The sequence below is a fragment of the Canis lupus genome, chromosome 12, assembly GCF_003254725.2.
Source record: "Canis lupus dingo isolate Sandy chromosome 12, ASM325472v2, whole genome shotgun sequence".
In the NCBI taxonomy this organism is placed as follows: domain Eukaryota; kingdom Metazoa; phylum Chordata; class Mammalia; order Carnivora; family Canidae; genus Canis; species Canis lupus.
The window spans coordinates 56,827,098-56,854,852 of NC_064254.1; the positions used below are offsets into that span (position 1 = coordinate 56,827,098).

Here is a 27,755-nt window from a genome sequence, read left to right on the forward strand (position 1 = left end):
TGCTTCTTCGCTTTTTCAAAAATAACAACAACAACAACAGCAAAATTTTTTTGGCATTTACAGAATTAATGGTCAGCAAATTTAAATATGTTGACTCCTTTTTCTTAATGAAATGGAAAAGAGATGTGTGTTACACGCACACACAAAGTTTTATTAATGTTTCATAAAATGGTTGCTACAATCAAAGGAACTGCTCTGAAAATTAAATCACTGGGCTGGCTCTGGAAATCAGCATAATATGCTCTGCTTAATTCCGTCATGCTAAGATGTTAGATTCTCCTTCATTCTCTCAGCTTTCTCTCTCCTTCACCTGGGGGCATCTGCTGATGAGTCTCTTCTAGAGGTTGTTTAATGACTATTTTACAGGAACTGTCAGCTTTCTAAAGCCCAGTGGCATTGGGCGTCACTGTATTACCAGCCTTTTTACACAATTGGCCTGACTGTAAATCGGAGGTTTAAAAGTACAAGAAAAGCTCCTATTTGATTTAATGACTGGCTGATGGAGGTCGATTAATCTTTCTGTGCTCAGATGTTTTACTCATAAAGGTCATCTATTGTTTGTTTATACTCACTTTCCTGATTTTAGAAACACAAGTAATAAGAAGACCATTTTGAGAAGAGCAGATAGTCGCCTTAAGAAAATCCCTGTCATATGCACTCTGGGATTTGGACTCAAATCCTAATTATACAGTAAGTGAAATGAACACAGCCTTTACATTAACCTAATGTAAAGCTGCAAAACCACGATACCTGCTTGATTTGGTTAAAGGAATTGAAGACATGGTTTCTTTTTTTTCTTCTTCTTCTTTTTTTGGCAGGAGGGGGCTATTTCCATTTGAAAATGAAGATCTTTTTGGTTCTATAAAGAAAACATATTTTTTCCTTCCCCCTCTTCACTTTTTAAAAAAAAACAAACAGAAATCTTTTTAGCACCATCACCTTTACTTAGGACATTACTTTCATTCAAGGTTAAGGGCTCTATTTTCTTTAAAAAAAAAAATCTATCGAAAATGTATCCTTTTTAAAAATTAGATTAATTCATCGTAATCTTGGTATTAAATTACAAAATCTTGCTTCCTGGGTTTTAACATGAGAGCACAGGTTCTCCACCAAATTATTTTTTGTCAGTTTTCATTTTTAATCAAGGGATAATTTGTTTGCTCAAAGAATGTGCCAATCAGTCAAGGCTAGTCAACAAAGAGCATGGCTTAAGAGTACAAAAAAGTAGCACACAGAAGGTGATGTTGAGGAAATACTCAATGACTTTCTAAATCTACCTTTTAAAGTTGAGACAATGTAGCAAAGTTATTCTTTGACCAATAAAATAATGCCTAGCCTTTGGCTCCTCCAAACAAATGAAATAGAATAATGATTCTGACAGTTTTCCTGAATGGAGATTTCTGATTACAAGTGACTACAGGAGAATGAGTCTCACTAGCAGGCGGAGCACACACTGTGAGCAAAGATAGTTGTAAGTCCCCACACATACCTTTTCAAAAGTGAGAATAATATAAATAGGGAAGAAAAATAGTCTCATAACTTTTCACTGGACAATCTATTCAGACATGCAAAACTAGGCATCTGGATATTAATTTTGGAAAATCCCTAGAGGTAAGAATTTCTGCCATTACTAAGCAATTCAGGGTATCAAAAAGCCACAAAAGTAAATTTAACATTGTTTTCTATTTGAATCTCAAGTCCACATTCTATTACCAAATGTCCACAGAGCAATCATACGTACTCAAATGATGAATACAAGTTTTTCTTGAAGTATTCTCCGAAAGGCATTTTGTAAGGGCAAATGTAAGAGAAGGAAACACTTGACAGTCAGTATCTAATAATACTGGCGTAACATAATATAGCTTTTTTGAGGCAGTAGTTCATTTGCCTCTTCTGGTAAGTTCCAGGATTTCTTTTACATATGGTACTTCCTTTGGGTTTTTACTGCACTGAATTGGATTCATTTGTTTACATGGTGTTCATTCTCAGATTTGTCTTTATAAGGACAGGGCCTGTTTCACATTCACCTTTTTAAAAAAAAATTATTTAAATTCCAGTTAGTTAACATATAGTATAGTATTAGTTTGAAGTATACAATTTAGTGATTCGACACTTACATACAGCACCTGGTGCTCACCACAACAGGTGTACTTCTTAATACCCATCACCCATTTCACCCATCTCTCTGCCCACCTGCCCTCTGGTAACCATCAGTTTGTTCTTTATAGTTAGGAGTCTCTTTCTTGGTTTGCCTCTCATTTTTGTTTTGTTTTGTTTTTGTTTTTTTTCCCTTTGCTCATTTGTTTTGTTTCTTAAATTCCACATATGAATGAAATCATCTGGTATTTCTCTTTTATACTTATCTTGACATATCCTAAATATTCAGTACCTGGGACAGTGTTTGTCATCTGGTAAGCACTCGATAAATATTGCTTGAATTAAGTAACTAAATTACAGTATTTTACATGTTCAGTAGGGGATTTACTAACGTGTCTAAATTTACATTCCTCATTGGGATTCAGACTGTCTCCTATTGCTAAGCATGAAGGAGCAATGAGGTTGGACATAGAGATGGAGGCTCTAGTCTCAGCTCTGTCAGTCTGTGACTACGAAGCAAAGCACTTAAACTTGAGCTTCTCCAATTCTTATCTGTAACATTCAGGGTCAGATATATAACTGTGATCTCTGATAGCTGTAATACTCTTGATTGTTATAGCCCTACTACTCTCATATGTGGTAAGCCATTTTTTTTCAGTCTACTTGTAACTCTAAATTATTACTAACACCTAACATTTACTAAGCAGTTAGTTGTGATGTTGATATTATTTTTCCCAATTCTCACAATCCTATGAGTTAAGTATTTACACATAGTGAAATTAGAGTTCAAACCAATTTAAAAACTTGTCCTAGGCCCAAGTGGCATAGAGAAAACCCAAGCCTTGGGCTTCTGGTGTCAATTTTTCTGCTCTTTCCAATGTGCTGTCTAATTCTATCTGCAGCTCATTCTTTCCCAGACTTCTAAAAGTATTGTAAGTTTGTATTTAGTATTGTAATGTTTTAAATAGAATTTCTAAAGGAAACAAGAGGACCCTCTGTGAAAAGACCAATTTATTATGAGTTAAGCATTCTGAGTTGTATTGTTATCAGAGGTGATGAGGCTCCTCTGATCCCCCATATCTCTTCTCATCCTCTGGTGGCCAGTATCATGCATTTTCAAGACAGCTGGCCAATGGGCTCTGTGGCCATAAAATAGAGCTCAGCAAGCTGCTCACACAAGGATTGAACTTGTGACCTTGGTGTCGTTTCCATCACACCCCAAGCAATTGAATTAAATAGCCAAAGACAAATCTAACATGACATGAAATGAAACACGGCCTCAGAGATGTGGAAATATTTATCATTTGGTCTATTTATATTTCAATTAATTTCAATTGATTATTTTGGACTTGGACTTTGTAGAACAGTGCCCTAGGAACTGCAGAATAACCACATAATCTGGATCTCTAGAGCTGGAAGTGTGAGGGAAAAGGGGGAAACCAGTGTGGGATGACCACAAGTCCTAAGAGAAGACAAGCCAAATGTCAGGGAAATAAACAGCCAGAAAAACTCTCCATATCTATAGAATGTCCAATCTTTTAGGATCAGCAATAGCCTCCAGGGTTACATCAAAAGGGACTATTTGGCAACTCATTGGCTCTCATAGCCTCTTGGATCTCTAGTTCTTGCAATGGCTCTGGTTTGACCTTACTCCTCCCTGTATTGTGATCTTGTTTTTATTGAACCCCAGCAGATTGGAATGATTCCCAGTTTGTTCATTCCTTTGAGTTTCTATTTATTGTTCTCTAGTACTCTGAGCACTTGGTTTGCCTTATCTCTGATTCTGCTTTTACTCCCTAACTTTTCTGGTTCACTTCCCCCATATTATACTGATGGTCCTGCGGCAGTTAACATCTAAATTTCCTGAAGTGGTTGTTTCACACTGTTCTCTCAGCTTCCAGAGGAGCCCAGAGATTTTCATCTTAAAAGTTTGGGATGCTACTGCCCTAACTCCCTGGGGACAAGGGTCCTGGAATTGAGTGTATGTTGAAGAGATGACCTTAACATTTTATTTTCAATGGAGTTAATTGAGGAACTGTGGGCTAAGGATGCAATGCAAAGTCAGTTGACCAGTAAGTGGGGACTTATAAATAGATTTTGACTTTTAGCTATTGGCTAAGGAAATAATTGAGGGAACAGAGTGTACAGGAATGGCTTCTTCTTCTTCAGTGCAAACGACTGAGTGTTAATGACTCCCCCACACCCAATTCATAGGCTGAAATCCTCTCCCCCATGTGATAGTATTAGGAGGTAAGGCCTTTAGGACATAATTAGACTTTGAGGGTGGAGTCCTCATGAATGGGATTAGTGCTCTTTTAAAGGGACCCCAAAGAGCCCTCCTGCCCTCTTTCCACCATGTGAGGAGTCAAGGAAAAGAAGATAGTCTACCACCTAGAAAAGGGCTCTCACTAGAACTCAGCTAGCATACTGAATGCTGATCTCAGACTTCCAGCCTCCAGAGCTGAGGGAAATAAATTTCTGTTTTTTATTAGCCACCCAGTCTATGGCACTTTGTGACAGCATTCTGAACTGAGATGCTCATGAATCTTCCACCTCTTCTTCTCTGTTGACTTTTCCTTTAAGGTTCCCTCCAACTCTGAGATTCTTTAAGATGTAATGCCAATCAAGCTAAGCATGTAGGAGAATGTGATAGTTCATGTTACTGCTTTTGTTACCTACAAATCCAATGTTTCCTTCTAGAAATTCATTCCATAAAATGAGTTATTTTTTTAAACCACCAAAAGTAAAAATTTTAAATTATGGAGTTTAGAAAAAAGATTACCTTTATTATTGTTCAATAAATAGTGATTAATTCCATAGCTGCTTGATCAATGCCAGCTTTTAAGTTAGTATCCCCAGCAAGCTGTGTGTAATATTAAGATATTAACTTTAACTTCCTTATTACTATATGTGTCCAAATTCTTAAATTAGAGTAATCTCATTCTCTTGTTAACTTCAATATTTCATCTTAATATATGTCACATCTGGGATTCAATTTAGACAGGTCTTAAAAGTTTATTTTCTAAGTATGCTTAAATTTTTATTTTCAAAGATTTCTATAAAATAGTGCTGACTTAAAAAATCTATAATTGTTAACAAGGATGAATTTCCTACCAGTAATTGCATATCAAACACAATCAAATGAACCCCAATTTGCTAAAGGATCATTCCTTATTGTTTTGACAATAGGATTTGGAGACCTACTGAAGTTTCACTTTGCCATTTTTTTCAATAAAGTTTCAATGAGTTTAACAGATTATCTATTTAGGTCTGTAATGATGATGAGAACAGGAAATTCGGACAGGAAAATGGGTCGCTTCTTAGGCTTCCTGCCAGACTTTGAAAACCACCATAACAAGTTGTTTCTGCCAAAGTAAGTGAAATCCGAATGCTGGCTAAAACATTTGAAAAAAAAAGAAAAAGAAAGAAAGAAACCCATGCTGACTAATAGGCGCTAATGTGTGAATAATAATTAGCGCAATTAAGTGACTGGCGCTGTGCGGGTGAAATTTTCAGAATACAAAACATTAATGTAGGGGTTTACATACACATAAACAAAGCTTTAAAATGGGCTAATGTGAGCTCTGATTATGGAAATATTTAGGGGTCAGTATAATAATTGTGAAATTCTCATTGAGTGTATGCTAATCTTAGGTATAGAAATTCTATGAATGTAAGTCATTGTTGTAATCTTATAAAGTCCTCAAAGATTATACTTATATCTATGTCATCTGTATCTATAATCCTATATATGGGAAACAGGTCTGAAGTCTGATAAAGTCTAGTAACATGAAATTAATGTGTATGAAGTTAGAAAAATGTCATATGTATGAAGCCACACTTCCTAGATTACTACTCAGACAGCTATTTATCCCTCCCAACCTCCTGGACACATCACCCTCCATACGTCCATGCTTCTATTCTTTAAATTTCTTTACATGTTTCTCTCTCTCTTTTCCCCTTCTCTCCCTCTCCACCTATCATTTATCTGAAAATATAGGACCAGCTTTCTCAGTGAATAGTACAGAATTATAGCTAAGAACCATCATGGGCTTAGTTTATCTAACATGAAGAATAAATTATTATTCTCTTAGAAATACTGCTGTGTCAAGGTCAGGGTTGAGGTCATTTACAAGGCAATGTAGAGGACAGCATATAATTTACTAGCCAGAATCACTCACAGCTGATGTGTGTTGGGGGGATGGGGACCTTTCCATCAGAAATCTATACTCATTTAGCTTTCATAAACAAATGCTTTTAAGAGTATAAAAAAAAAAAAAAACCTGTGTTGTGAGCTTAATTAAGAAGCATCAAATTACCCACTTCTTTTGTTCACCTTTGGAAAATATATTTAGTAGCTGATGATTAGCGACCTGTGTGTTTATTCAACAGAAATAAGAAACTCTAAATCAACATGTTCTAATGTGCTGTCCTTTGCAAATGAAGATAACACTATTGATTCACAATCAAAGGGCATGCATTTATTTCTTCTTTCTTTTGGGGGGTTAAAGTATTGATGATGAGTAGAATATCATCCTCAGTTTTTTACCTTGTCTAATTTGTGAACAACATTTTAATCTAAGAAATAGCTGCCCAGGGCAAAACAAGTAGCCCTTGCTTATACAATAAACACAGTATTTAAAAAATTGTTATTGTTATTGCTCCAGGTACAAAGTGGCCCAGAGAGTTAAAATTGTTCAGATATTCCTAGGTTTCAGTATTTCAACACATTTTTATTGATGGTCCAATTTACCACTACCACTTGCTGTATATTCTCCCTATATGCTAGGAATGTGCCTCTGTAATAAAGTCAAACAGCCCGGAGGTGAAAATCATCTAGTTCTGCAAATATTGTAAATATTGTTCATGGTCTGAACCCTGTAAGCTCAACTCGATATTTAAAGCCCACCCTCATCATTTCACTCTAATATCGAAGTATCGTGAAGAGTCCCCTTGTTTGACAGTTACTACTTCTTGTTCTCTAGCTTGTGTCTTTTCATCTCTTCCTACACATAGAGGTTCTTTGAATAACCATTGCTCTAAGTGAAAGGGAGTTAAAGACAAACTGAATGAGGCCCCAAGTTCTCTAGTGGAAAGTGTTGACAGGTAATTACCTACTGCATAGTCTCAAGTATGTAAAGAGCTAAGAGTACATAGAGAAGGGGTACTCCATCCATGCTGCAGGTAGAAGGAAAGAGGGCATTAAGTAGATAGAATGCTGGGGAAAGCTTCCTAGTAGGACAGTGTCTGTTTACTCCTGAATTTCAAAGCTCTCCTTCCCTGCTGAGGTTTAGTCTATACTCTATGGACATGCTCAAGGTTTTTCCCACTCTACCAGAAAGAAAATCTTCTCATCAACCCAGCATTTCTCTTTAACAATCACCCAGTCCCTCCCACACCCTCCCTCTGCCAGCTTCCTTCTATTCTTCCTTCTACACTACCTCTGCTGCCAGACTCACCACTCACTTGAAACGTTTCTACCTTTGATTGTCACTTTGGAGTGCTTTTTCTTTTTAGAGCCTCATTATTCCCAGGAATTCCGTGTGTCCTACCTCATTCTAATTTATCTTCCTTTTCATGATTTCAAACTGTTTCCTCTGCTCCCATTTTAAAACTTGTGTTCTTGGGTTTTCTCACTAGTTGATTGTTCTCCTTACTCTGTACCTTATCTTTAGTTATGTGTGTGTGTGCGTGCATGTGTGTGTGTGTGTGTGTGTGTGTGTGTGTGTGTTGAGGGTGGGGCTCACCCATTCTCTTGATCTTAACTACCACCTATATATGTCTGTTATCCAAATACTAGTCTCTAGCCCTCGGGTCCACTGAATTTCAGAACTGAATATAAATGTTATGAAAAACCTCTACTTGGCCATGCCAGAGACATTTCTACATTTCCAACATGTTCTAAAACATCTCTAATCATGTCCTTCTCAACCTACCACATCCATGTCAAAACTTACTGCTCCTCATAATGCTTCTAACTCAGAGCCTTAGGGGCTTCCCTTTCTTCCTTCCATTCCTTAAAGATGCTCACCAAATGCCTTCTAAGTGTACCTCGTATACATTTCTCAACTCTGTTTCTCCTTGGCCCAATTATTGCCCTTTAGCTTGTTAAGGCTTCAAACTCCTTTAAACTGAGTGGCCTTGGAATGTCTATAAGCCTTTTAAGCTCTGGCTAAGAGGAGGCTGTGTTGGAAGTATGTTGGTTTGGGTTCATGTGATCTATTTTTGTGGTGAGCAATCACTTGTGTGAGGAGCTAAATTATTGCTAGCCGTTCAGGACGAGGAATGGCTTCCAGGAATAATTTTCACCCCTCCTGTGTCAACTCACATAGAGTGGTAAAACAAAGCGCTGATGCAGAGTTCAGGTCGTGTTTGTGACCATGTTCTGTGGTTCCAGAAGAGAAGCATGTGTACAGAGGAGGACAAACTAGTTTGGAAATGTACAGGCTTACAGTATATAATCGGTGGGAAAATTTTTCCAATTATGAAACATGAAATTCTAAGTGGAAGGCTCATGTCTTATTGATCCCTAGTCAAAATGCAAGTAATGTCCTCTTAGGCATATGCTCAAAACTACAGCAAAAAGAATTATAAATCTAGCATGGATTTTTTCTTCTTCTTTTTTTTTTTTGATAAAGATAACATAAATTTACCAAATTCTTGTATTTTTAGGGTTAAATGTTGTAGCAGTGTTGTGCATAGAACCTCATGTTTAGGGCATCCCAACATACTGAATTACTTCTTAGTCTACCTGACTCATGTGAAGAAAGCCTATTTCCAAAGGAAATAGCATGAAAAATTGCCACCAGTGAAGAAACAGACTAAAGAAATGAGTATTCTGGTGATAAAACTACTACACATGTTAATTAATAAGTCAATATATATAGCATAAATGTAATTTGATGGCATATCTAAGTCACTGAGTTGCTCTTATATAGACTTTAAATTGGGATTCTTTTTTCTAAAGATGATATCCAAACTTCCTAGAGGTAGTTATTCCCATTTTTTAGATATGTAAACTGAAGCAAATGCAGTTTATATCACTTTTCCAAGGCCAGTTATGTGATGGAAATAATAGTCAGAGTAGGGATTCAAACCCAATTCTTTAAATTCTAAAATCCTAATTATATTTTACCATGCCATAATGCCACATATATAATTACTGACAAAAATTTTTATAGCACAATTTCTCTACTCAAAACCAAAGGTCAATAACATTTCAGATCCAAATGATGTTATAATATTTTTAAAAAGAGCTTTGGTGATTTTTTTCACATTACTCTCACTTAAAATTGAAATGAGTTATAGATATTATTAGTACCTACTGATATACACCATATGGTTTCTTAAGACTTTGTTAATGCAAATTTCAAGGATTATACTACTTAAATCTTAGCAAATTCTATTAAATACTTTAATGGGAATCTTATTTTTAAATTTGTTTGTAAATCTTCAAAATTATCAACGTGTGAAGGCAATCTGTTCTTCACACTTTACCCTTGAAAGTTGATATCAGCCCTCTGAAAGCAGCTAAAAGGACTGAGGTAATAATAAATGAGAAAATGAATCCTTGGAATAATCATTAGAATGGCACCCAACTGAAAGATCATGACAAAACATGGCATGACAAGTAGTGGAAATTAAAAACCAAAATTAATCAAAATATGAAATAAGCACCAATAATTAAAACTCCTTACAAAAATTAAAGATAGTGACTCCTTTAATGATGAAAGAAGCCTTAGAGGTATGAATATGATACATTATAATACAATCTGCTGCTTGGTGCCAGCCAATTCACAAATATTCATGTAGGAGGAATAGAGAAAGTGTTTCTTACATCTTGAAAGCTAAATCTAAATAAAAGCAAACTAATAAGCAAATCTGATGACAGTTTTCTCCTCAGCATTATATAAATTAACATTTCTAATTTCATTTCTTATATGGACAACAGAAAAGCTTTTTGGTGAAAAAAATCAAGAGATGGTTTTACCTAAGATTTAAATAGAAAAACCTTTGAAGTGGGAAGTATAGGAAAGCAGTAAAATGGTTCAGTAGTTTGACCTTTACAGTTTTTTTTTCCTTAGAACTATTTCACTAAAATATTTGAAGAGTAGGATTTGGAAACCTGAAATTGATAATTTATCTTTAAACAAAGTGAAAACTGACTGTATATGGAGTAGAAATAGGTATCATTTCGAGTTGGAGGAAGATAATGATGAAAGTATCTGATAACCAAGAGTCATAAGAATAAGAAAATACAAAATAAAACTGAGTAAAGAAAATAAATAGACTCAAAAGATAATGTGGCTTTTAAAATTAAATGAAATTCATTTTATTTTTATTCATTTTTTTATTTTAGTGGGCTCCACACCCAGTGTGGAGCGCAATGCAGGGCTTGAACTCATGACCCTGAGATCAAAACTTCTTGAGCTGAAATCAAGAGTCACACATTTAACTAACTGAGCCGCTCAGGTGCTACTATATAAAACCCATTTAAAACCATTACTTTATTCCAGTGTTGAGTTTTACTGGTTAAAAAAAAAAGGAAAAATAAATCCAAAAGGATATTTTTAAATTTTCTCTTAACCTTGTGGATGCATTCCTAAATCTTCAGGTCATTCTAAAGATCTGAATGAGTCTATGACCAGTATAATACATGAGATCGTATAGGAAGTGTAACTTCCTCATAAAATGGGAATATTCATACCAGGGGAAAATAAAGCTAAAAGTCTTAAAATTTTCTGAGAGAGTCACAGTTGATAGCAGAAAAAAGAAATGGGATTGTAAACAATTCAATTAGCAATTGTTTACATTACAGTAATCATTAAAATGCATTTTTGTCAACTAAAATTTCAAATGTAGACATTTCCACCTCCTGTATTACAAGATTAAGATCTTCAACACTCTTAACCTCAATATTCTCAAGAATTTCAGTCATGTGAGCACTGGTGTCAGCCCCTCTGTCACCAGTGGCCAAAATGAGTGTGTCCCATTTCTAGGTGGGTATGAGTGATACAGAAGAACGTATATGAGGCAGAGGTTGATTCTTCCAGACTCTAGGAGGAAAAGCATCGAAGATATTCCACAGAGAAACCTGAAAGCATCGTAAAGGTAAGAAACGAACAGGTGACAATAACTAGGAAGAATTTGTCCTTCTTTATGTGGAGATTATAAAAAAAAAAAAGAAAATAGAAGATACAAAGGAGGAAAGCATTGTTCCTTATAGCATGTTGCTGGTTGTCGCAGCTAGATTACCATTGACTGTTGCAAAGCTGAGCAAGCACAAAACCATGAATGATAGATGCTTTATATAGAATGGAAGTTGGGAATAGAAGATGGCAGGCAGGAGGAGGCAAGCACAAACAGCAAGATAATTATGCTGAAACCCAATCAGGTGCCTCACAGGGCATTATACTATTTCCTCTCACTTGTTAAAGGCACGTGGGCCTATAGATCTCAAAATAGGTGAATTGAAACATGAGTAACATTGAGAATTTGGCTACAAGTGTCATAAAGATAAATGGCTTGGAAATTATTTAAAGTTCATCAAATGTCCTGACTCTTCTAAGAACCTCAACAAACCAAAAGGTTCTTAAGTGAAGAACTTTTCATGTACTGCCTAAACAATAAATAATGTGATCTCCTGTGCTCCTCTTAATTTCTCAAAGTTCCCAGAGTATTTTTTTTAATTAAGAAGTTTGCTCTAATGGGAACAAATATTACAAATTATTACAAAACAAAATATATCCTATATATTCTAGTCTCTCTATACCATATATTATATAGACAGTATATGATGTTCTATATATTATATTCTAGATTTCAAACTGGTGGCAGTCAGTTAATTTCCATTCTCCCATTCACACAAAATCACCATATGTACTCAAAATTATCATCTCCCTTCTTTTATACAGACTAAGGAATCCCATTTTGCATTATGCTTTACCTTGCATTTTTCAGCACTTCTACTATTTCCATTTGTCTTCTGTATGCCCTTGTCAATTGATTAAAATATAGAGTTCGAAACAGGCAAAATGATAGGCTTAGTAGTTTTGGATACGTGGAGCCCGTGATGCTGTCCTTATTTATACATCTTCGAGACCAATAATCATTTACCTACAGGCATTGCTGACTCATGGTTAGTTCTCAAGTCTTTCTAATCCATTGTTCTCCACCAATCATGCCCAATTTTATGTCTGTGAGGCCATTGTAAGATCTCTTTTACTTGGGAATTTCATATCACTATTTGCCTAGCAACATTTCCTTTTTTTTTTTTTCCTGCCAACATTTCCAATTGTAAATTTGGTTTTCAGCTATGTTAACTGTGATGTTGATAACAGATCTCTGCTTTAAGTTATAATAAAGCCAAATAAATTCAGGTTGTTGGAACTCTCCTTGAAGGACCTCCTGGTTTGGTAATGAATTCTTGGTCATTTTTTAGCTGTTAGAAAACTTATAACATGTTTTCAGTATTTAGAAGTAATAGGAGCAAAGAAAAAATTTTCTGATGTGTGGAGGGCTCTAAGGTTCATCAACTAGTAAAGATATGGGTATATAATTTATTGTTTTAAATTCCATGCTATCACTGTCCATGTGGCAGAAACTGTTTTTTACTAAAAACATTATTAAATAGTACAAAGCAGTTTTGCAGTGCATGATTGCCAACATTATGAAATATTTACAGATTCATTTGAGTGAGCTCTGCCTTAAGTTAATTTTATAGTAATGTATTATTCAGAATTCCATTAAAACCTAAGAGTAAAGTCTTAATTTTAGTGAATTCTAGAAAAATTAAAATGACTTTGTTGCTAGATTTCACAAACCTGAGTTCCCAGAATATCCTGGAATCAAGTGGAACAAGATGTCTTTTAATAACTTTTAAGAAAATAAAAAAAGAATATTTAGGGAGGAAAAGGTGGGTAATGGAAAGGAATAGCTGACTACTCACAAGTGTGATGAAGTGCCTCAAGATGCAAAGCGAAATTACATATAGCTGTCTAATACTGACTTACTACTGCATATGCTTTTGAGTTTTCACAGTTTTTCTCATGAGTTGTGACAGGATGACAACAAAACTACTGCCTTAATTACACGAAGATTGGAAGGTGTGTAACAGCCCCTCAAGATGACTGAAGAAATTTCACATGAAATACAAACCTCAAGACTAGCATTTAAATATGCCAAGATAAAAATTTTAAAGTCCCATAATGGCCACAATCTTGATGTTCTATCCATTCGTTGATGTAGGCTGCTGTTTACATTTGGAACCAAAAGCCCACTAGCCCTTTTTAGCATGACGTGAATATATTTTCTAAAAATTAGTTACAACCTTCACTGGAAATCTTCTGGTTCCCACAAAGTCATTTAAGGTAAAAACCGCAAAAGATATGAAGTGATGGACTTCTAATAATGAATTATTTCACCTAGTGACATTATTTATGTATATCGGGTAGTCCAGATCTCACAGTTGAGCAAATTTCCCCAAAGCCAAGTCACAGCTTGCCATTACCCTCTGTATTTGAAGATGACATTCCTGGTCATGAGTGTGCTCCAAGTGGAAGCGTAGAAGGAGAAACCGATATGCAATAACACTTTCCACATGTAGAGATGACTCCTTAATTTTCAAGGTTTTCTAAGACTTGACTGCCCAGATGTTGTATTAAAAAGACCAACAGTCTCTGACTGCTGCATGCCGTAGGCCTCTGCGCCAGCCAGGTGTTTGGACTGCAGCAGCTAATAAACGTGAGAGCATTTCTATTTTCTATTTTCTTTGCCTGCCTCCTCCTCGGTTCACTGTACAGCAGTGGCTTCGGGATCTGACTGTCATTCATTCTCCACACATCTACAGCCTCAGAGGGTTGTGCTGTGATGAGCCGTAGCACTTCTATACTGGCAGACTGGCTGAGTTACAGCCCTTGTTTTAAAGGATCCTGTCTTGCCAGTTAATGTAAAGTATTGCTCTGGTCTGGGCCAGTGAGTTCAGGAGCAAGGTTCTCGTGAAGGTCTGCTAGGGCCCTGGAATGCTACTTAGGGACCACCTCCAGTCTCTGATCACTAAATCAGTGATGTTCGTGGAGGTTAAATGCATGTCAAAAGGAAAAGGATCATTAATGTGTTCTATGTATTCAAAAGGCAATGGATTTTATCCTTAACCCTCCCCTATTACTAATAAGGTGAGATATGGTTTACTGAGTGATCCAAGACTAACCAAGATGACAACTGTATTGGAGGTCAATTCAGAGGAAGACAAGCAAATTTGCAGCATATATTCTGTAAGATATAAAACTGACACCAAAGTCAAAGCTGAGGAGTTGGTGCTCATAGTTATAGCTCAAAAATGTAAACAAAAACTCAACAACTTTAGAAAACTCTCCTAAAGATTTAACTGACTACATAGGAAAGAGCCTAAACACGTAGATGGCACAACAGATTATCTCCTCCAGCAGCTGTCATCAGAGAGGTAAAGAACTTCTACTCCATTTTGCAGCAACTAAGTCCAGATGCTATTATTACTTAAGAATAGGAAGCCGGAGAACCTATATATACAGCTGTGTACCACCTGACCACCACAGCCCCGTGTACTATATCCTAATGCCAGTAGATGTGGAGAATGAAGAGAAATGTAAAAATTTAATAAAGTTTAGAACTAACACTGTCTCTTTATGTCCAAACTAGTTTGATTATTCATTATTTGGATGTTTTTTTTTTCTTTGTAATAATGTCGTAACCTCATAAGTTACTTTTAAAAAAGAGAAAGAATGAATGAAGAAAATATGTGAAAGAAAATGCCTGTAAACCTGATGTTGATGTCTCTGAGCTATTGTAAACTGCTGAGCAAATGCTTAGATTGATAATATGAATGCTTTCATTTCTGGAGTGGAAGAAAAGTGAAATTAGTAATGTGATGTAATTAAAATATTATGTCTTCTGTAACATGTTCTAGATATACTATTTGTTATGTCATATAACTGCTTATATCTTGAAGATATTTATCTTATTGAGTAAATAAAACTTTGCTTTTCCCCCCACATAATATTAATTTTAATTTGTAACTGAGAACGCTGTGATTGACTATCCTTCATTATTTCTGAAAATCTTGTTTAATATTTTTGAAACAGAAACCCTAAAGTCTGGTTTTCCTTTGCTTACCTCATTACTTATTTTATTTCATTACATGATGATGCTATGCTTTCTCTAGAGGCCCTATAGAAAGAATACAAAATTTGCACTCAGGATGAGGTTCACTGTGCTCATATGTACATATTTCAGACTTTTCTGTAAATATGAAAACATATTAGCCAACTCTTATTATATGTTTAGTCATTTTTATCAGTGTGGCTGAAAAGAACACCATACAAAGGGTCCAAGTGTCAAGACCTATCATAGAAGACCAGTAAGTGCAGAAATGAAACAGACTCGGGGGCAGTGGGGAGAGGGAGAGAGAGAGAGATCCACCTTTCCCTAGGACACCAGGTATCATCTACCGTGCATTCCAGACACAGGAGCAGCTGTACTCTCTGTATTAAATATAAGGAATTTACAGACACAAACTACATATAAAGTTTTTTTTTTTCACCCCATCCCCATACATATTCCAATTTAGAGACTCCTTGCCCTGGCACCTTCTCCCTTTGGTTTCTCTTGCTATCTTGACTATTAACTAGTTGACTTACTTATTGTTTCCTTCACTTCCATGAGATTGTGAGTTCTGTGAAGACACAGGATTGCAGGATTCTTGATTACTTTATTGAGCACCTCACCCATACAGCTGAGGACGGCACTTGGAAGAGAGCTGGTGTCCAACATATACTTGTTGAGGGAGTCAATGAATAAATGAATGAATTTTCAAACAGTCATGAATAAATCACCATATGACTTCTCCCCTTTCCCCTTCCTTCGTCCTCTGCCTGGCTCTGTCCTTTGAACACAAGCACCATTAACTCTTACTGACTTCTGTGGTTTCTCCTGAATCTGCCACAACTTCCAAACACCTCATTTCACATAGGTGATGCCCTACACTGGGTATTAGTTATTCCAAAGGCATCATTTCTGCTATGTCTGCCATCCTCTGCTTGGCTTCATATTTCTGATAGGCTGGGGCTTCTGCTATGGCTATGTTGTCCCGTTTTTCATGGAGAATTGGAGTGAGCAGTATCTAATAATACTAAATATAATAATAATAGCTAACATGTACTGAGTTTTCATAATGTACCAGGCACTAATTTGGCTTTTGATTTACTTAGGCCACATTTAATTCTTATAACATTATATCCATTTTACACGTGAAGTTAAATGGCCCAAAGCCTCATTGCTAATCATTAGCTAAGCTGAAATTCAAGGCCAGGTCTCTTTGGTTTCAATATCAACATTCTTTTCTCCACATTACATAACCACTACCAAAGTTGCACTGCCTGTACCCTAGTATTTTCTAAAGATGTTGTTGATAGTTTCAGTTTTCCCATCCACTGGTGGTGCAGCAAGAGTTTGTGGGTAAAGGTTATCCACTTTTCTCCTTATGTTCTTCTTCTCAGAAAAGGTCTCTTTATTTTCAAATTTCTAGAAGCATACTTCACTAGGCAGAACTTTTTTTTTTTTTTTTTTTTTTTTTTAGGCAGAACTTTTTGAGGGCAGAGCAAAGTCTTGTTCTCTCTACTCTTTTTTTTTTAAGATTTTATTTATTTATTCATGATAGTCACACAGAGAGAGACAGAGAGGCAGAGACACAGGCAGAGGGAGAAGCAGGCTCCATGCAGGGAGCCCGACGTGGGATTCGATCCCGGGTCTCCAGGATCGCGCCCCAGGCCAAAGGCAGGCGCCAAACCGCTGTGCCACCCAGGGATCCCTGTTCTCTCTACTCTTAGGATCCAAGACAGTATCTAGCATATCATATCATTGAACAATTTTTGAATTTATAAATTGAATTGAATTGAATTGGAGACACAACTCATGGACACCCGAGTTAACAAAATAAATAAGTACAAAGAATACTAGTCAGAAGGATCAGTTTAATGTAAGTTTAATATTAGCATAACCACAATCTTGAGCAGGTTATTTAACCTTTTGATTTTGTGTTATCACATTTATAATAGAAGGACAACTACTCTCTCATAGGATGGTTGCAAAGATCAAATGAAAAAGCAAGGAAAACAATCTAGCATAGTGGTTGGAATATTCATAGGTTGGAATATTCACTGTGCCTTCAGTCATGGTCCCTCTGCCAGTTAAACTTTTGCTACTTTCAAGGATCTCAATGCTGTTTAAAGAATCTGTAAAGTCCAAAGGAGAAAAAGGAAGAGAGCTGTGTATAGCAACTGACTTGAAAGAATTCACCTTGGGCAGGCTTATCTTCTCTGCCAGTTGGTTTGTTTTCCTCCATTGCTGGTGACTTCAATCCACCACCAGAGCTACTCTCACTCAGCTCCCCCAGGTATCCTGTCTCTTTCCTTTCTCTCCTACTGATAAGCCAAATTTTGATAGTCCACTTCTTAATATCTATCTTAAATTGGTGTCCTGTCTGGTCTCTCTGGCTTGACTTTATCCCAAATGTCACTCTCTCTCTCCTGGTCAATCGCAGCAAGACTCCTGGACTTCCACCTTCCAGCTGGGCTTTCAAAGTCAAAGAGAATAAAGCAAATCCCACCCCAGCTTTCTCTTTTTCAAATAATACTAGTGTAGGAAATCCAGATCTACTGGATTTTCTGGGGTAATAGCAATTCCCAAAGTTATCCCGTATATCCATAGAATATTCTGGGAGGAAAATTTTTATTTTCCAATTTCATTTTGTCATAGGATAAAAGCTTTTGCTGGGCCATGTGCCCCACTTTTTAAAGCAGAACACATAGTCACCATACCCTTGAGTTACCTGTAATCAAGAAAAGGGAGTCTCTTGCTCCTCCTCTCTCTCCCAATTCAAAATGAGTTACCCCCATCTCAGATCTTACACTTCAGGCTAATACTTACAGCAGTATAGCTGAGGAGCACTGTATTTTAAGTAGGCTTATGTGGACCAGCCTTAAAACTAAATAACGATTTATAACATTGATTCTTTGGGAAAGGGCATTTTAGGTCCCATATGACCATCCAACAAATGAATTTTTGTAACCCAAACCCATCTGTAAGTTGGAGGCTGCCTTTATTAGGAAGAAAGCAGTAGACCAAGAATTCATATCCCTCACATTAGCATTGCTGGAGAGGACAGAATTATGTGTTAATTGTTTAATTGATGAGCATACAAGGAACATTTTATTTAAAGCAACACTTTTGAATCATTTCCTTTGACTCTGTTTCAGCTGCATGATAAAATTCTAGCCATCTTTTTTCTACATTTTCCTTTCCTTTCCTTCACCAACACTCAGTAAGATTTCATTCTAGGCCTGAGCATATTATTTGCTTTTCAGTAGGCTCTGGTGGTAATAAAGCATTACTCATTTTTCTGCTTTATTTCCTTGAGACACAGAGCAAACATGCAGTAAGTGATAGCTCTGTTCAAATGCTACTGTATAAAACAAGTGAGCAGGACTCATGGCCCCTATCTCATCATGGAAGAATGGAATGATTTCGAGAACAGCACAAGACAATAAATTAAGTGAAGGAATTTGTATCTCCTGAAAATTTTCACCATAATTCCTCCAAAATATTTTAGAACAATTCATTCTGTTTTATGGCGACACCCTCAAGCTAGGCACTCTTTCTCATCGATTTTAATGAGAAAGGGAAGTTACTGTCGTACATGATTATGTACTGAGATTATCAAATTATATAAGATCTCTTTTGTTCTATTGTTTGGTTTTCCTCTTTATTTTAAGATTACGTTAACAAATCAGATTTTGCTGAGAAATTACTTGCAGTTTTCACCAAATGCTTCCCACGAGGAAAATGGTGATTTTCTTCCCGACTGCAAACCAAGAATATTGTGATTTTCTCTAGATGAGTGAAACTAGAGAATTCTTTCTCTGAGAGCATAAAGCAAACTGATTAAGTCAAAGAGGTGTTATAACCCCTATGGGAAAGCCACATTCTTTACTTTTGAAGTATTTCCACAAAAGCCTACATCTCACCAGTAGTCAGACCATGATCCATTCTATCTTACATACTTGCAAGTCCTCAGCAGGTCACCATAATTTATACTTACTAACCATATAAGGAAGTATAAGACTCCTAATCACTATGAATAATCTTCAATCTTCTCCATTTTTAAAAAATAATACAGAGCATGTTAATAAAAGAGTGTAACGTTATCGCTAAATTAACTAAAAACATTTGCATACATGTCATCTTTCAATGTTATAACAACGCCCCTAGAAACAGTCCATTTTAAAGGATTTAAGAGTTTAACTTATGGTACCTATTCTTCTACGCTATTTTTCTTTTAAAGATTTTATTTATTTATTCATGGGAGACACACAGAGAAAGGCAGAGACATAGACAGAGGGAGAAGCAGCCTCCCTGTGGGGAGTTCGATACAGGACTGAATCTGAGGACCCTGGAGATCACAACCTGAAGACAGAAGCTCAACCACTGAGCCACCCAGGTGCCCCTCCCCTTCTTTTTTCTTTTTTTAAGATTTTTATCTTCTACTTTAATAAACATTCTTGGTATTGAAAATGAATGAAACATATCACACATTTAATTCATAAGATTAATTTAACGTTCCAGAAGAATCAATGAAACAGAGTCAAGATGAGCTCCGGTTTGGACCGCCTGCATTCAAGTCTTAGCTCTCCCATAGGTGGGCTATTGGACAATGAAAAAGATATGGGACTTCCCTCCACCTTTCTGCTTTTTAATCTCTAAAATGAGAATAAAAGCTGCCCCAGCACTATGTAGTTGTTGAAATGATGCATATTCTTAGAAGAACCCAGTACCTCGCGTGTGTGAATGTGCACTGATATCTCAAATTAGTAATGTGTATTTGGGGGTGTTTTGGCATTATATTTGATAGTTTTTCCTAAAATAAAACAGAATGTAAAATATTAGCATATATTTGTGGTTAAAGAAGCTATAATTTTAGCTCTTGACTCTTGAGCATGATGACAGAAAATTCTGCATTCTGCTTTTCACTCTTAACAACTCAATTTTTAATAGATGGTTGATACCTAAAATATGTAAGCTTTTCTAATCTGAGGCTAATCTTTGCTAACTATATCCATAATGTGGTTTCGCTATTCAGAAGCAAATAAGTACAGGAATGTATGCCAGAGGACAAACACAGAGGAAGAAAATAAAATTCTTGCACAGTATGTTTCACCTGGTTTGGCAAACTTAAACTGTTTGATAATGTTTACCCAGTGAAATTAGTTTGAATCCTTGAGTCGTGTCCTAAATATGACACAATTAAGTTTCGAGAAAATTGTGCCAATACACAGTTTCCCAAACTCGTGATTTTCATATGTTCTTTATAGGAACACATAGTCCAGCAGTCACTACTGAGCTTAGCTGTCCTCAAACTAATTCAGGGATGCAGAGTCTCACATTTCTGAGTTTAGCAATCTGGAGACATATGGGGAACGTGTGAGCTGGTCAGCAATCAGCAGTGCTTGATTCAGTTGCAGAATATCAATTAAGGGAGAGAATAGGCTAATGTTCTTTCCACTAGAGAAATGACTAGAATATTATGTCTCCCTTAGCCTACCCAGTGACAGCTGACTTGTGGCCGTAAACTTTGGTACATGGACCTATTAGTTCACCTACTTGGATAAGTTTTATTTTCATTAATGTACTCAAGCTGTGACTTTGTCATAATTTTCCCCATAGGTATTCATATTTGGAGTGCTCTAATATGCACACAGATATTGGCACACTCTGTAACGCAGTCTTGAAATCGCCATACACAATTTACTAAAAGCAGTGTGGCTGTTCCCTAAAGATGATCCTACTGTTGTTAAGTGACTGTGAGTGCTGAGCATTGCTTCATTCATGACAGGAAAAAATATCTACCCTCTCAAATGTCTGGATTTTGTGTAAAAAAAAAAATAGAATAAAATGGAAGAGAGAGAGAGAGACAGAGAGAAAGAGAGTGCGCACACGGAGAGCTTATCCCTGTTTACATTTTCATCCTGTGTCTACTGGATTGATCCCCTACTTCATGTCAGCTCACCAGGCTGACAGCAATTCTAGCAGAGAGACACAGGGTAAGAGGGACTTTGATTCATCCCCTCCCCCTAAGTCCCTGCCTGTCATTGTCTGCTCCTGAGTAAGCAAAGTGAATATGGTCAGAGAGGTCTGGGGCTGCTGGAGCTGTGTTTTCCAATCTCAGGGGCAGCCACCTTCTCATCAACGAATCCATGCAAGCATTCTATGCATTATGCCGCTTTTCACTCACAAGTTTTGTTCTTCACTAGAGAAGCACTTAGCCCAAATAAGACAATCCACCGTGGAATTGTGTGTGTGTGTGCGTGTGTGCGTGTGCATGTGTGTGTGTATGAGTGCAGATTGCATGATAGGTTGAACATTTAGAGGTTTTTTTTTTAAGCCTTCGTCCTTATTTTTTAAATGTTAATTTCCCCCTCCCCCTCAGTACTTCCAAAAACTGTTCTGTGATGTGATCACAAATACTCATGTGCATAAATTCCCATTATCATAATAGGAGCACTGCAGTGAGGCTTCTTCTGAAAATAAATTACTCCGTAGAATATATTAGGAGGACTAAACCCAAACAAGCTAAATTGTGTGCTCTCCCATCCCGTAAGTTAAGCATTTGAAGATACAAAACCAATTGCATTTTTCATTTCACATATATTTTGTTTTCTTGTTTTATTTGCATCTTATCTGGTTCATCTATTCTCTCTCTCTTTTTTTTTAAGTTAGAAGACATTTCAATTATTAAATTTCTTATTTTCTTTCAGTTGTCTTAATCATTCTGTTAGCTGCCCTTCTCTTTTCAACACATTGTAGTCCATGTCAATATCCATGGCTGACTTCAAACACATGAATATGTATGTTCTCAAAGAGAGGAGAGGCGCCCACCAGGGTGTATTTATCATGGGCAGTGTAAAGGCAGAGAACAGGCTGAAAGTGTGAGTTCTGTGTCCTGATATTGTACAGCCTTGAGTTGGTCACCAACTTTGCTTTCTCTCTCCTCTTTTCTAAAACAGGTACAGATAGGCCAGCTCTCCTACCAATTTCCCAAGAGGATGTTAATGTCGATAGAGTAATCTATGGGCAAGAACTATAAGCGTTAGGAGAAAAAACATTATTAAATTGAAGATGATTCCAGTAAATGATACTCATTCTAGAATTTCTGGTAAATATTTGGTAGTAACTTTTGGATGTTTGTAGGTTTAGTTTAAAATTTCCAACTACTGGGGAAGTGATTGCAATTAACCTGTATTTAAAAGGGCTAGGATTTCAATGTCTGCATTACAGCAGGGTTTATCCTTAGGGATGAAGGTTACTGAGAATATTAAAATCACCTTAAAATGACCCAGAGGTGTCGATGCCTTTCTTGCTCCCAGTTGGTAACCACCACTGTCATTGATTCAAGGGTAGACAGTCAGCTAATTAAGAATTATCTTTGATATCATCTGGATTGATTAAAAAATGTATAAAATTTTACTTGATGTATTTTAAAAACTGAGCTTTAAGGGGTTTTCTTTTGAATTCAATATGAGCTTGAGTTGTGAGTCAAATGGATACATTAAAATATCTTTAAGTTAAAGTTGAAACTTGTTTAAGATTATGCTTGGCATGAAAGGCAAAAACCAGCCTACCTCCTTTGTGAATATATCAGACAAACGCTTTTCATGATTCTGTGCATTTTCTCTTCTCTGAGGCCACTCTACTCAGTTTTCTCCTGATGTATAAGAATGAAACCCACACATGTAAGAGTTGATATTTGACCAAGTAAAGAGGTTTATAAGAGTTTTATTCTTTTTTCAGATGCACACGTTCCTTTCTTTATGTGTTTTTTTTTTTTCCACTTTCGTCTATCAGGAATGGTAAATTTTTACAACAATTTATGTTGCTGATGCCATTTTCATGTCTTGGCTAGCTGGGAAGTGACTGTATACTGGACTTTTCAATGACACGCAGAAAAAAAGCAAACTCCCTCAAGCTAAGCAGAAAGGATTTAAAACTCAGTGTGCATCCCTGTTAGGGGCAAGAGAGCCTATTGCAGAAACAAAGAGTGAAGAGAAAATTCTATCCTTGGAAGCTTCACAACAACAGAACCACAGCTTTTTATGTAATAGCTCAAACGTTCCCACTACAGCCATTAACAATGTAATGAAACAAATCACTTGCTATCTGTCACAATTATGATCGATGGAATCCAACTGGTCTAACTTGGAAGAAAAAAATCACATCTCAGAGTGGATCCATTTTAGAAAATAGCAAAGTTTGGGAGGGAGGGATGACACTTATTTCCCATAAACAATATAGGCAGGCAGGCATTTGATCTATCTAAACCAATAGATTACTGCCTTGATACATCTTTCCCCTGCAATTTTCTCTTTTATTTTATTAGGCCTCATAGTGGATTTCTGGCTGCCCATGTGAATGAAAGAACAAATTTAGGACCACACAGAAAGTAATATTGAGGTATATAGCCAAACAGTGTTAACATCCCTCTGTATTCACTCTGCAGGTAACTACTCTTGCTTTCTTTGGTTTTCATTTTTCTGATTGTTTCTTTACCCCTGCCATCTTCAGAAATCTCTAGAAATATTAACAGGAGGTAAGACTTACTATAGTATTTAAGAAATAATAACAAAGACCTACATGGAGGGTATATAATGCACTATGTTAATGCAAGATACATGGCCAGTGGTTTCATCATACACTTGAGAAGTCAATTTTGTTTTAAAAGTTGTTTATGAATTTAAACATCTTCTCCTCTTGAAATGGGACGTAGATGTAGAAGATGCTGAATTGAAATTGATTCGCAGGACAAAATATAATAATAATCATGGTTATCAGTTACTAAATACCTGTTTTATGCCAGATAATCACACATTCTGATCCGAATCCATACTGCACTTCTATGATCTTAGTAGCTCATTTTCTAACCTCCTTTTATATATGAGGAAGAGGAATTTTACAAAGGCTAAGAGACTTTCTCAAGAGCAACAAGCTCATAAATTGCCAGAACTGGAATTAGAATACAGAAATATCTTCCTCAGAGCTGATATTGTGCCCATTAAAGAAAGTTCCTCAAGTTTGAGAATTCTTTCATATTCAAAAGTATACAAACACATTAGTTAGCCACACAACATTAGTTGTAGTCAGCAGTACTTATTCACACTACAAAGCTTAAAATGAAACACTGTCACTGGATAGAGCAATGGGCACCAATGTATTCAACAACACAGATCATAATGGGGACTGAAATCCCATGGACAGTACCTAGTTATAAGGAATCAAGCAGATAACACAAAATTATATTATCACTGAGATGAAGAAATGGAAACATAACTACACACACACACACACACACACACACACACAGTAGTAAAGTACAGCCCCTGAGAATATATTCTACATTTCCTAGCTGGAGAAACTGTGCCCTCCATCATACTGAACACAAAGGATGCTTAAGGCTGAGTGCTATGGAAGCATTTGGGGAAGTAGGAGGTGAAAGTGTGCTGATTATCTTAAACAGAGGCATGCTGTTTTCCTAAGAGGCATGTATTATGTAAAAACATTTCATCACTGACTCCTGAGTTAAATAGCTGCCACCCCAACCTTGGAGAAAGTGGATGTCTATCCAAAGGGAGCTGAGTGACCACAAGAATCCAAGCCTGAACTTATCTTTTCCTCTGTTTATCTCTCTTTTAGAGAAAGGCAAGAATTTTAGAAGATGGCTTGACTGTGCAGAAAGAATAAGAAAGAACAGAAAAGAAATGCTTGAGATGCAAATGAATTTAAATTTCATTCATGGGCAATGAAAAACTAATGGATGCATGAGGGAGGAGAGGGACGTGTGTCTCACAGAGTTGGGCCAAAGAGATTATTTTGAAGTAACACATTGGCCTGATTGGGAAAGTGAGATGAAGCAAGGAATGGAGAGCTCTTAGAGGACAGGAAATATGGCTTTCCTATGTTCTCTAAAAAGGTGAGCACCTTGCCCTCTGTGGCTCCTAATAAATATTAATAAAGGAAGATAAAGAAAGTGGTTTCAAGGACCCAAATTAAGAAGTGACTAAACTCTGAATAATAATCCGGTGCTAGAAATGGCTGATACTTAGCACATTTTGGGTACTCCAAAAATAATGATTAAATAATAACCAGAAGGGTAGAGTTAATTATCTTCCTCTCAGGAGAAATGATGTTTTAGAAGAGCTTAAGAAAGTTTTGTACTGGAAAAGAAAGAACTTAAAAGAATGATGACTATTCCCAGGAAGTCAGGAGATTATTAGTGCAGTAAAAGCTAAGAGTGGACACAAAAATTGAAATGAAGTTCTGTATTCCAAACTGTGAATAAGGTTCTATATCCCCACTTCCCACCCTCCTCCACCAAAAAAAAAAAAAAAAGAAGAAAGAAGAAAGAAAGAAAGAAAGAAAGAAAGAAAGAAAGAAAGAAAGAAAGTCCATTCCATTGAGTAAGCACCTAAGTGAGAAAAAAGAGAACTATTTCCCCTTCAAGGACAAAACTGCAGAATAAAGGGCTCTGTGATGCTAAATTTTATGTTAACTTGACTAGGCTAAGGGATGCCAAGATAGCTGGTAAAACATTATTTCTAGGTTTGTCTGTGAGGGTGTTTTCAGATGACATTAGCATTTGAAGCAGTAGATTAAGTAAAAAAGACCTCCCTCTCCAATGTGGGAGAGCATCATCAATTCCCTGAGGACCCAAATAGAACAAAAATGCAGAAGAAGGGCAAATTTGCTCTTTGCTTGAGCTGGAACATTCATTCTCCTGCCCTTGGACACTGATGCTTCATTGCTGGACTTTACACTGGATCCAGGATTTACAGTATCAGCTCCCTTAGTTCTTAGGCTTCTGGACTTGGACTGGACTATACACCAGCATTCCTGGGCTTCCGCCCTGCACAGCAGATTGTGGGACTTTTTGGCCTCCATAATCTCATGAGACAGTTCCTATAATAAATCTCCTCATATATCTACATATATTCTATTGGTTCTGTTCCTTTGGAGAACTCTGACTAATACAGACTCCAACCCAGCTTCTGTCCATTTCATCATTCTCTTACTGTTTTCCAGCACATTTTGTTTTCAAATTCAAGTCTAACTATAAAGAGTAGAACGGATTTACCAAGTTGAAGACAGAAATGACAGATTGTACAGCAACTTGAAAATGAAAGAGATAAACAGACATCAGAAAGAAACAAACAAAAACATGTTTTCCATAGTACACAAGAGGACTAAATAGTTGCAGAGCTCATTCTGAAAATGGAATGTGGAAGTCAGGCCAATTATTTAAATTACTAATTCTCCAATAACTCGTTTCAGGTGGATACATAGAGGCTAAGAAAACAAAACACAATAGTACAGTGGTTCACAGTCATGCTAGATCGCCAGCGTGTTTCAAATTTTTTGAGCTCCCCAAATTGAGTTGACAACTGCCCATTTTGTGCTTGAATCCATATTTGTAGTCTACTTTTATCATAACACGTTTTTCACATTGATTTGTTTATATTTTGGTTATGCCTCTTATACTATGAGGTTTTTGAGGGCACTAACCATATCTTGCTCATGTTTAGCCTATTCTGGGAAATAGTTGGCTCAATAATTGTTTGTAGAAATTAATTGAATCAAATTAAAATGATAGCACAGGTTTAAAATATTAACTAATCCCAATTGGTTGCTCCACATTACCCACAGGACTTAATTATGATTCTTATATAGACTTGCTACTCAGAATGATCCACAGAACCCACAACAAAGGCATCACCTAGGAGCTTGTTAGAAATAGAAACTCAATTCTCAGGCCCCACTCCAGACCCACTGAATCAGAATCTGCATTTTAACAAGATCCCCAGGTGACTGATCTGCACTTTTGAAGTTTGAGAAGCATAAATCTATCTACCTTAAGTTAGTTTTCACATATGCACTTTTCAATAAGCATTTATTGTGTATCTACTATGTGCAAAGCATGGTTCAAAGCACAGTGGATAAAGAGAAAGACAAGATTTGCAGCTTTTATATAGCTTGCATTTCTAGCAGGAAGGACAAATCATAAAAATTCCCTTATAATGAATTATTTAATTAGAATAGAATGGTTGCTCTGTTGGAGAGGTATAGAGCTATGAAGAGATAGATCTAGCCTGGAGAATAAGGGAAGGTTTTTGAGAAGCTGATGTTTAAACTAAGATCAGAAGAATAAGAAAGAGTTAACTAGAGAAAAGCCTGATGGAATGGAGGAAGGGCCTTTAGGAAAGAGGAGAGCATATGTGAAGACTCTGGGACAGAAATAAGTGTAGCATTTTGGAGAAACAAAACAGCTAATGTGACTGTCGTTCAGAGAGTGAGGCAGGCAGTGAAAAGAGGTGAGATATATCTGAGGCACAGAATTCAAGACCTTGAAGATGATGTTGAAGATTTTGACTTTGATCCTAAGAGCATTGAAAAGCTATTAAAAAGTGTTAAACAGGGTAATAATATGATAAAAAAATATATATTCTAAAAAGGTTCTTGGCCACATTATGAAAAATAGAAAAAAAAACTCAAGGATAAATGCAAGGAGACTGTTCTGGTTATCT

At 36.5% G+C, this 27,755-nt stretch overlaps 1 long non-coding RNA gene across 1 annotated transcript in view; it reads left to right on the forward strand.

The window, feature by feature from the left end:
- LOC112658675 (uncharacterized) overlaps positions 1–15,076 on the forward strand; it is a 289,995-nt gene extending 274,919 nt beyond the window's left edge. The window contains exons 5-7 of the long non-coding RNA XR_003135887.3: positions 587–690; positions 11,097–11,208; positions 13,129–15,076. This is a non-coding gene — a long non-coding RNA (uncharacterized LOC112658675). The remainder of the gene's footprint in view (positions 1–586; positions 691–11,096; positions 11,209–13,128) is intronic.
- Positions 15,077–27,755: the final 12,679 nt, after the last annotated feature.